The sequence below is a fragment of the Vigna umbellata genome, chromosome 7 (genome assembly GCF_029865625.1).
Source record: "Vigna umbellata cultivar VRB3 chromosome 7, Vumbellata_1.0, whole genome shotgun sequence".
NCBI lineage: Eukaryota > Viridiplantae > Streptophyta > Magnoliopsida > Fabales > Fabaceae > Vigna > Vigna umbellata.
The window spans coordinates 17,139,733-17,151,134 of record NC_142171.1 but is presented as its reverse complement, the minus strand read 5'-3'; the positions used below and the strand labels follow the sequence as shown (position 1 = coordinate 17,151,134).

Here is an 11,402-nt window from a genome sequence, read left to right as displayed (position 1 = left end):
TATCAAATTATATTGCATAATATGTTAGTAGTCTTTTACATAAGATACTTGTTGCCACAACACTACAACACTACAAGTTTTCACATCTCAGTACATAGGAAAAACATTTAAATTCTAAGAGCAAATATAAACGAGAACTAATAATAAAGACTATCCAAGTTCAAGCGGCATGATGAAGCAGACTTTGATCAAGGTGCCACACACCTGCAAACCATAAAGTATAAATGTAAGTAGAAGTCATAGGTATTGGGAGAAAATTACCATATTGCTGGAAATGTACATTTTTTTCATCCAATATGAGAAGTAACGGTATAAATATTACCAATATATCTATAATATGATATTATATAAAAAGTTATTAAGTCGAGAAATACAGAATTGTCAAAAAAAAATGTTTAATTTTTTAAAGACAATATAATTTAAAAACACTATAATTTAAACATGATGGGAGATTTATAAAATAAAGGATAAAATTAGAATTTTTAAGTGTACTGATGCATACAGGAAGAAATTATGGAAACGCAGGAAGCTCTTGGATATAACATTTGCTTACTGTCAAATATTCAAAGGAAACTAAAACTCTTTAGAGTTCAAGATTTACTAATTGTTCACTTTACAATTATATTTATTTACAATGTACAATAAGTTTATTATAAATTTATAGTTTTTAAAGACTACTTTAATAATGACAACGAAAAGAAACTAAAAAAGATCATAATCAGAAACAGTAGATGTGAAGTCTCGGAAATTTAAACCTTGATTACTGTCAAATCTGTCATTATTTCACTGCTGAGTCACCTGACTGCTTCCATAAATGCAACGCGCCACACGTTCAGTGCATTAAAAACGCACTAAACGCTGCATGCAAGAGCGCCACTTGTCACGTAGAAGTTTCGGAAGTCAGAAGTGAGAGTGCAGGTGTCAGCAGAGGAGACGCTCGTTCGTTTGGGCGTGGAAATTAACAAAACTGAGTTTCGAAAAACGCTCTCTCACCTGCACGCACTCTTCTTCTTCCTCAGAACCAAACTCTTCATTTTCTCCAACTTCTCTCTAGAACCAGTTCACTTTCTCTCTACTGTAACTCATCACCTTCTTCTCCGATCACGTTTCAGAACCGTAGAAACGTTCCTGGAGACGTGAGCGTCATTCTGATCCGAACAGAATTTGGAACGGAACTGGTAAGTCCTCATTGCTAAAGCTTTCGTCCTTTTGGTTTCATGCGAACCCTAGTTCTGGTTGCATGCATGGGTTCTAGGTCTGAGTTATTCCGATTTCTGGTGTTTTAGATTAAGTGGAAACTGTTGAGCGAAACCGAGGGTAGGAAGTTGTTAGAGGAAGCACTAAATCTTGCTCTTTGGGAATACACTGCTATCCAGGTAAGGGAAGCTTATATGTTTAATTTATACTTGTGTGTTGTATGAAAGAATGTTATGAAGATATGTATGTGGGCTGTTTGAGTATGCATGAACGAATACTGATTGTATGGATGAATATGAATTCTTATTTGGTTGATCCGCATGTTGGTTTGATATGTATGGAAGATGGATGATTAATGTAATGTATGAGTTATTAATGTGATAAATTCTATAAGATCTGTAGATTAATATTGGATATGAAGTTATGAAGTATGAATCGTATGAAAAATGAAAAGTTAAGATAGTTGGAAAAATCTGAATATGATAATTCTCTCTATGATAAATTACGTTCGTCATCGTACGGTCTTATACCGTTCGGTTTCTCTGACAAAGACTTAGAGTAGAATTCTTTCATTTGGAAAGAGTTCGGTTTGAGAACGAGCGCCTTCATTGAATTACTATGCTTGAGCGTTCGGCTCAGCCTAGAGTTGTAGTATGCTTTAAATTAAATAATATGGAATTAAGAAACGTTCGGTCTTATACCAAGCGTTCGTCCTAAAATAGCGTTCGGTCTGATACCGAACGTTCGTCCTAAATAGCGTTCGGTCTGATACCGAACGTTCGTCCTAAATAGCGTTCGGTCTTATGTCGAACGTTCGTCCTGAGTAGCACTCGACCTTCTACCAAGCGTTCGTCGAAATTGATGCTCGGTCATTTACCTAGCTTTCGTCATAGTCAGTGCTCGGTCACATACTAAGTACTCGTATTATTGAACAACCACTTGGATAAAATAGCGTTCGTTCAAGTATTTGAATATTCACCTTCTTACGTTCGTTCTAATACTAGTATCGGTCTTCCATGTACAAATTCCTTCAAAGAAAATTTCTAAGTATTATTAACCATCCTTCCTATATTGAATCTGGTTCAAGATCTTTATTATGAAATTTTCTAAGTATCAGTACTCCTTCAAATTGAGTCGTTTCATTTAACTGACCAAACAGAGAGTCACGTTCGTCCATCCAGTACTTATTTTAGACGTTCGTCCTTTTATGCTCTTAAAGTTAAATATGAGAATGATGATAAATTATAAGATCTTACCATGCGAACACTATATTGAGTGATTCTATGAGTATGGGATTTGAACGAGCGTTCCATGGAGGAACGTCTCTTATATATATTTGAATGTTAAATTTGGTAAAGTATGACTGTGGATAAGCTAAGCCAGGCTTGGTCCATCCTGATATTCCGTGACACTCATTCTCAAGTAGAGAGGAGTAGTTCATGTGTGGGAATGGCAGGAGGTCCTTAGTCCATAAGTTAACATGGGCGACGTAAGAACGGACTAACCTCGAGTGGCAGCTGATTAGGTATATCCCGGCTACTACACCACTCGGGTGCGAGGACGCTTGTAGCTACACAGATCATACAGTCCGGACGGTCGTCATAAATATATATATATATATATATATATATATATATATATATATATATATATAGTCATATAATGTTACATGAGTGCTTGCGTGGAATGATATGTTTATTTTATATGTTGATGTATAATTTAAATTATATAAGCTTACTCTTTCGTTTCCTTGTGTTGTCGCCTTGTATATGTACGTTCGTCCTGTCATTGCAATGATCATCCGTGTGGATGTGAGCAGATGGAGGTGCGTCACTTGAAGAAGTGCTAGAAGAAGAAATTTTGGAAGACGCTAACCTGGTGGATGTAGAAGTTAAAGCCGAGCCTTAGAGCGCTCGCGAGTGTTTGTAGTTAGTTTTATTTATGTTATTTTGAACGTTCGGTTATAGTTTTGTAAGACCGTTCGTCCCTGAAATCTTGCTTGTATAAGCGTTCGTTATTTCTTTATGATTATGCCGTTCGGCAATTAGACGCTAGTTCAGATTTTGTAAGACTGCACTGTTTTATATATGATTAATATAATTAATTCTGATTATGGTAATTACTATATGTTGGGATGTTACAGTAGACACAAAGAATAACACAAAACTTGAAACACAAATAAAAGAAGGTACAGAGACAGGGCTCACAACTTTCTCAATGCTTGAAAAATGTTGCATCCTGTTTGATAGAATTTTCTTGAATGAGTGAAGCCATAGTTGTTCCCTGCAATTGTTGAGACAATCAGCACTTTTGTTCTAATGACGAAAAAAGTAATCACGAAAGTAATAATAACTACAGATTACAATCTCTACAACATCCACGACAACCCAACCAAGGTGGACAATGAACTTCTTGCAGCTACATGCACAACAATTGATCCTCCCATGCTTCAATAATGAAACAAATTTTGATCAATGACTTATAATAATAATACACAACAAAGTGAAATGTAATTTATACATGTGGAAAACTGCTCATGCTCAGTACACCAAATATATTCATAGGAAAAAAATTCAAAGAAAATAAGTGAAAAATAAAGGCAAGTGGTGCAGACCCAAAAATTTAAAAATAAACACAAATATCTGCAGATGTGAAATTAAAGGGGTAATACAAAACAATTATACAAAATATCCTTGTAATCATGCCACATTACAGTCTTATAACAAATGCATTATGGTTATGAGCTATGAAGCATGATGCACAGTGATTAAAGGATGATAACTCTGGTCAGGTGTAGTAAAGCTATGGTGAAGAGGCAGGTAGCAAATATCAGGGAAAAATGTATGACCTTTGACACTTACGGATTTCCTGTATCGAACAGAGTACATAAGGTTCTTCTTTAATCAACTTAGTAGCATATAACTTGGTTTATTGAGCTTCAAATATTACTTCAGATTGAAGTTATAATTGTTTCAAAATCGTATAATTTTTTAGCATCAAACTTACTTTAAGTTGAAGCCCCTATAACAAGAATCCAAGAAAATTAATTTAAGAAACATAATCACATGTGACCGACAAGAATCATTGCTCCCACTTGCTGCATAACATAATAATCGTTGCTTTAGACCATATTCTTTTATTAAGCTGAAAACATAATGGCTGATATCGTAGGGTAAATGATTTACAACTTCATAGTTAATCATAAAAAGAATAAAAATATAGATTAGAACATGAAATGCATAAACTAGAAAAAAGTAATAACCTTTCCTATCAGGTATTACACTGATATATTGTTCTGCTAACTCCAACTGCTATTCCATTGAGGTATCACACTGTATATTGTTCTGCTAACTCCAACTGCTATTCTTATCAGGTTAACCATCATGATTGTGATTGGTGGTATCATAAGGGATATCCACTTCACAACATAGAGATCAGCAAACTCATCATCTACATCATCCCCACCAGATTTTTATGTCAAGGTGAAAGAGATTTCAATCCCTGCTATCACTTTGAGCAAACCCTGCAGTACTGCAGCTAGATGTGCACTTGTTCCTCCAATCAACCAAAACTGCTCGTTTCTCCACCACTCTTCCAGCTCAATGCCGGACCACTTGATTTCAAGCACAGCCAGCATGCACAAAGTCACAGTGATGGTCAAGAGATAAACAAGGAAAGTGATGTTGAGAGTTTGAACAATGAATTGGCCTGAGAAGAGGGAGAGTGCAGGGAGGAAGCACTAGACTATAAGGAAAAAGGAAGTGAATGGATAGATTCCAACATTAAGGTATGCAATCGGTTGGAGAAACTTCATTCTTGGGCTAGCTAGAAATGCATTGTTTCTTGAGAAGAATATTTCAACCGACCTAGTTGCCCATCTTAGGACTTGATGTAGTCTGTCAGTGAGATTTATGGGAGTTGTGCCACGGAATGCATCACGCTTGGTAACACAATAAACTGATTTCCATCCTCTATTGTGCATCCTGTAGCCAATAACGACATCCTCAGTAACTGATCCATAGATCCATCCGACACGCTGTCCCCATTCAGTTTTATCCTCGTACCAGCAAGAGATCACACTGATGGCCTCTGCCACGATTGATGCATCAAGAAGCTCACGTGGTATGGTGAAGGCGCCAGGAGGGCGCCCCTCCAACAAGTCCCTCAACCAAGTTCCTTCAAGTTCTGAGCACACCGTCCAGAGGTCGCCACAACATCGTCGTCACGCTGCGACCACCACCTTCGAACAACCCCCTCGGAATAATGTAATCCTTCAACCACCACCCTCCTCACCGGCACTATCCTAACGTCGACACATCAATTGCAGCAAAAAAGGGGTTAATTTTGATTTCAGAACGACAGAGGAAGATGCTTGGGGGTTCTGAGGTGAGAGACGAAAAATTGGGGGAAAGCTTTTCTGGAAACTAAAATTTGGAGAATGGGAGAGGGAAATCCCAAATTTTCATTTCACTAGGTCGATGCTTGTACCGACGGCCTATGGAGCCTTCGGTAAACTCAAAAAACCTTCGGTAATCAACCACTTACATGACCGTCGGTACATCCTTCGATAAATCAACTTTACCGAAGGCCTCAAAGGCCGTCGATATTATTCCTTCGAAAATTAACGTTTTTCCTGTAGTGATTAGATATAAACATTAGAAACCAATCTTATGATGATAACTAAACCAACCAAAGCAAAGGCACACTTAAATAAATAAACAAAATTTTCCTCATAGGAAACAATCATAGATCCAACTTACTCCAATTTCAAACTACATTATTTTCATAATAGTTATAGACATTTGAAGCAGGAAGAAGAAATGGCTTCGGCAAATTAAATTACTAATCATCCAATCATAATGTAGAACTATAATTAGTCAATAAGAGAAAAAATTTTAAGCTCGCCTTATATATAAAAAGGTATGCTTTTCTTTTCAAGACTTACTGTTTGTCTATTTTTTAAATGAGACATAATATTTGAAGAATGCAGATTATAAGAACTTATTTGTCGTAAACAACGTTAATATCAATAATATGCATCGTTAATATTTAGTACAGACAAAAAGGATTACACATTTACAACATAAATAATAATATATTTTACATAATAGAGATACACTAGTAAATAAAAGTGCATTAGAATTTAGTATTCTTCCTTGCCTCCTCCTTAGTGCTTCTAGCTCTGATCGTAAGCCAGGTAATACAACAGCCTCCCCAAGCATCTTCTCACACTATAGGGTATATATGATATACATGTCATGGTTAATGGCAAGGAACGTGACCCATAAGTGGTAAACAGGAAGAAAAATTCACCTGTTATGTCATTTTAACCAGCTCGTCAGCAAGAGAATCGCGGATAGATTCCAATGATGCCTGGAATTTGTATTATTAAAATATATCATCATTGTATCCCAAATAAAAAAGGGTCATCCAAATCACTTTTATGATCCAACAGCTTAATATAAATTATATTAGTGATAAAATATAAATTCTATTACTTGAACATCATGATAAATTCTCAATGATAAGAGAATGTCGAGCCCTGAATAAGAATGTATGGTGCAAAACGTTTACAAGGAATGAAGGCAAGAAAAATCATACCAGACGTGACATGTATGAAGAAAGTTCACCCTCCTTCTGACGAAGTGCAGCTTCAAAAGAACTGAGTGTCATGCTTTTCACATAGTAAGGACTCATACTTAGTTCCTGGGTTTCTTCTTTCAGAAATACTATCAGATGAGTCCAACGATGCTTGCAAAAAGTGGCTTTCTTCCAAGCTTCCAAGGGAGCTTGCACTAGAGATTTTCCGAGACAAGTTCCCTACATCATAAAGAATATTAAACATATATCACAGACAACTCAGCCTTAGTGATGGAAAGAGAAGCAGAGCATCACACCATTCTCAAAAGCAGAAGTTTGCTTTGTAATGGGAGTTTGATCTGACAATGGAGCAGAATGAACATGGGCAGTTCTCTCCAGCTCTCCAGTTCACACATTTTAAATCAATTATATAGTTGTTGATTAATAATATTTCTCCCTCACTGTGTTTGATTCAATAGAATTATTTCACTCATTTACTATTTTGAAGAGTGTTAATAAAATTATTTAATTCAGTTTCAAAGTCACGTCTAAAATTGAATGTTCCAAACATAGGGCAAAGCATACTCATGGTATGCACATTGCTATGAAAAGATCTTAACATGGATCTTTTTAGATTCACCACCTTTTAAGATGGAGGATATACATTAGAAAATTGACTGCATTTATTGCATTGACATCTGAACATATATGAATGAAATAAGAGTATTTTAACCTCTAAAAATATCACCCTTCGGAATCATATTCTCTAATTGACAGCCATAAAAGAATTAAGGCAAACTAAATTTTTCCATCAATAAGCATAGAAGAATTAAGTTTAGAAAAAGAACCTTAAATGGTAAAGCCAAATTATATCTCAGGACACTCGTTCTAAACAAACCATACAAAATTTCACCTCCCAAACTCAACGCAATATAGTGACATGTCCTGATCAATGATAAACCCCAAAAGAACGAACAATTGAATAACACAGGCCTAGTAAAAACACACATGCTTGATCTTCATGTCCTAAAAGTTTATCATTTTTCCAGAACAGTTAGTTTCCTAACTAGAGGACATGAAGTGTCTTAAACCAAGACAAAAGTTACACCATATCAAGCAATAATAAGACTACATAAAAAATTGAACGAACAAACAATGAGTTAAAGGTCGTTAGCAAGAAGATAAAGGGCGAAAGAAAGAACGAAAAAAAAACCTCGTGATCACAATCAACAAGCTGCTGCTCACTAAGACTCACAAGTTCCCCTGTTTCTAGAAAGTGAGCCCCTTCCAGAGCCCCAGTAGCGCTGAAGCTCTAACACGAACCGCATGAACCCTAATTCACCAACAAATCGAAATCAATTATTCTAAAACAAACATTCACAAATCATATCATCATGATTAGTACTATTGGCACCTGATTCTTGATAGCGGTAACTACACCGTTATCTCTCCAATCAAAATCACTCGAAAGATTATCGGTGGGGAGAATGGGAGCTTTTTCCGCATCGTAGGGCAACCTCACCTCACAGGCCAAAAAACTTATTTTGGAACTCTATCGGCGTAAGGTCGGAGAACTGAGTCACGTCGTGAACCGCAGAAGGATCCAAGCTCTGGTGGCGCCGAGCACGGCACAAGTTAGCCTTGAACACAGTGAACCTGTAATCGTGCTCTTCCCCGAATCAATGAATGAAATGAAAATAAAGTGACCTACGCAGATGTGAGGAATTCCGAGAGCGGACACGACCTACGCAGCCACAACGCCTACAACACAGGGGAAGACCAACAAGAAGAAGATGGTGTGGGGCTTGGAGGAAAATGATTATGCTGAACTTTTTGGAGAAAAATGTATGAAGGCAGAAATGAATTGAGAGAGAATTAGGGTTTAGGGAAAATTAGGAACAGAAATGTCTCACGAAGTATTTTAGGAGAAGGGGAGTCAGGTAGATATTTTTGAAAAATTATTTAAAAAATAAAAAATAATTTAGGGGCGATTTTGCTTATAATCGTGATGAGTCAACATTTTCTCAATTTCACTTAGCTTATTGTGCTAGATTTAATCAGGGAATTGTGCTTAAATGTCTGGTATTTTTCCGTTTTTGATAACTATGCTTAATTGAACCAGAAATTCTTATTTTGATTAATTTGAATTATCTCAGACTAATTATTTGTATTATTAATTGTAGGAAAATTGTTGGATAACAATTTGGGACATTTGAAAGGTTGTCACTTAATTCAAGACTCTCCATAAAAGAAGTGTGCACAAGAAAGAGGACACTATGGTGATTTTACTCTTTGGCCCTTTGAGAAAGGGGTGCTTCAATTGAAAAACGGGGTGCATCCCGCAGCAGCACTCACGCATTTGGGCTGGAAAGAAGCACCATGAACAACAACTTCCATTCTTCCTTCATCACGGTTTGCACCCATTTATTTCTTCGTCCAATAATGCCAAAGTCCAGCAGAGCAAGGGGCTTCCGTGGAGAAGGAGAGGCACGTATTGGGTTGCCACATCTAGATTTGGTAGTATGAGAGGGGTTCAGAAAGCATGGTAGGAGGGTTGCAAGCAAATGGGAGCACCCACACTTTTTCTTGGCTGGAACATGCAACACATACACATGATGGGCTTCACATTCTCAGCACATTTACGTGAGCAGCAGCACCTTGAGAAGAGAGACACGGCAAGCACGTCCAGCTGGCCCAACAGCAGAAGAGAGGGGTGAACACGGAGATAAGAGGCCCATCACCCTCTCCATGCTGCACTCCACATCACGGTCCAGCTGCCAGCAAATTGAAAAGGTGCACTTGGGGAAATGAAGAGCTATGTCCAGCAGGCGGCCCAGCAGCAATGAAAGAGTGCAGCAAGCAAAGATAAAAAAAACCACGTAAATGAGAAGCAAGCACGTTGATGACAAATTTATGAACACCGAAAAACGGCGCCACAAACTTGTTGAATAATCGGCAAGTGTGACCGAATCGTTTCAAGTAATAAACTCGGTAAGACCAAGTATCGTTCTCCCAAAGGACTCACGGCCTAGTTTAGTTATGTGATTTGTTGATTATTTAAGACTTAAGAACGAAATAAGTGAAGTTTAATATGCAAAACAGAAAATAAACATGTATGCATGAATGTGATCAATGGCTAAAAAAAAATACAAACACTTTAATGGAATATATGGATGAGTATGTTGTTGCGGTTATCAATTTCATCTTATCTACTCTCATATACTTTAGGAATTCAACATTCTTTTCATCATTGTTAATGCCACTCTTTAAATTACCTTGCAAGAAGGCCTATCCCCAATTACGAGTTCATACGATTCCTAGCATTCCTAATAATTAGTTCTTTTAGCGCAGGAGCTTAACGGCAACCAATATACTATTGGGAGAAATTTCCCGGATCTAGACTTCCCCGTACGTTCCCGTATCGACAAAATCAATAATCATGCATTGAATGAGTTAAACAAAGCAAGCATTGAGCAAAGAGGAAAAACCCTAACTAATGATCAAAGAAAGCATGTATCTCAAATAAGATGTTTAAACACAAATTCCATATATGAGAGTTTCACAAGACTACATTGATTCCCCAACAACAATACAAGGTTTAGTTCACCATATTCATGGTGAAACTAGATGAATAATAATGAAAGAATGAAAGATAAAACCCTAGAAAGGTGAAGAGGTAGCCTGAGCATCCCAGATCCTCCTTCAAAGGGGTGGAAGAGAGAGTGTTTGTTTCGTTTCTGCCAAAGATACAAACCCTAGGACGTCCTAAAGCTTATATACTATTCTAAAATTATAGAAAATTTAGGCCCAAGCCCATAAGTGTGTCGCTCAAGCGGTAAAGTACCGCTCAGCGGTAAGTGCGTGAGTTGATTTCTTCCCCTCAGCGGCCATTTTGCCCCTCAGCGGTCCAGGACATCCAACAAAGCAAGGCTGCATCCAGTGGGGACATGAGGGTTTAAAAACCCGGGGAGTTGAAAGAAAGAGAAGCGGAGGGAGAGTGTGTCTCGGCCAGGAGGCTACGGCTGAGGCAGAGACTCTCGGTCGGTTTTCTATTCCAGCTGCACGGAGATTCAAAGGGAGAAGGAAGTAATGCTCACGGTGATGCCCTGGAATGGAGAAACATACGTGTGATTCATTTGGCTTTTAGAGATATTTTAATGTTTTATTTTATTCCAGCAATGTTACATCCATGGAAAGGAATCTCAGCTTTGCTTACTTCGTCTTGCACTGAAAAATCTTTTATATTATATGTATGGGAATGCATTGAGATTAAAGTAGTTTACTTGTTTGTTTCATTTATTTTGTTACAGTGTTCATGAGGTGCTGGCACTCTTTATTTTATTTCATCTCCTTTAGACAAAGTAGTTGTATGCCGCCACCTAGGTTTTATTTTTAGTTTCAATTGGAGAAATAGATGTGTGTCAACTTAATTTTAGGAAGCACATTTTCATTTAGTGAATGTCACTGGTCTGGGAATTAATTTTGAAGTTTTTGCAATTTCATTTTCTTTCTTTAGAATTAGAAGCACATGGTTTCGTCCATAAGAGATAAAATCCAATAGGTTTTATTTTCATTGTTTTCACACTTGAACTTAAGCTATTTTAATATTAAATGAGATGGATTTG

At 37.1% G+C, this 11,402-nt stretch overlaps 1 long non-coding RNA gene and 1 pseudogene across 2 annotated transcripts; both read right to left on the bottom strand.

Moving 5' to 3' along the window:
- Positions 1 to 3,626, bottom strand: LOC148195258 (uncharacterized). Its single transcript, XR_015780562.1, has 2 exons — positions 3,405 to 3,626; positions 1 to 204 (listed from the first exon to the last, which is right to left on the bottom strand). It is a non-coding gene; the product is annotated as an uncharacterized LOC148195258 (long non-coding RNA).
- A 742-nt stretch (positions 3,627 to 4,368) lies between these two features.
- Positions 4,369 to 8,702, bottom strand: LOC124822091 (cellulose synthase-like protein D3 pseudogene; annotated as a pseudogene). Its single transcript, XR_015780561.1, has 5 exons — positions 8,192 to 8,702; positions 7,991 to 8,110; positions 6,799 to 7,017; positions 6,511 to 6,570; positions 4,369 to 6,428 (listed from the first exon to the last, which is right to left on the bottom strand). The product of XR_015780561.1 is annotated as a cellulose synthase-like protein D3 pseudogene (transcript).
- Positions 8,703 to 11,402: the final 2,700 nt, after the last annotated feature.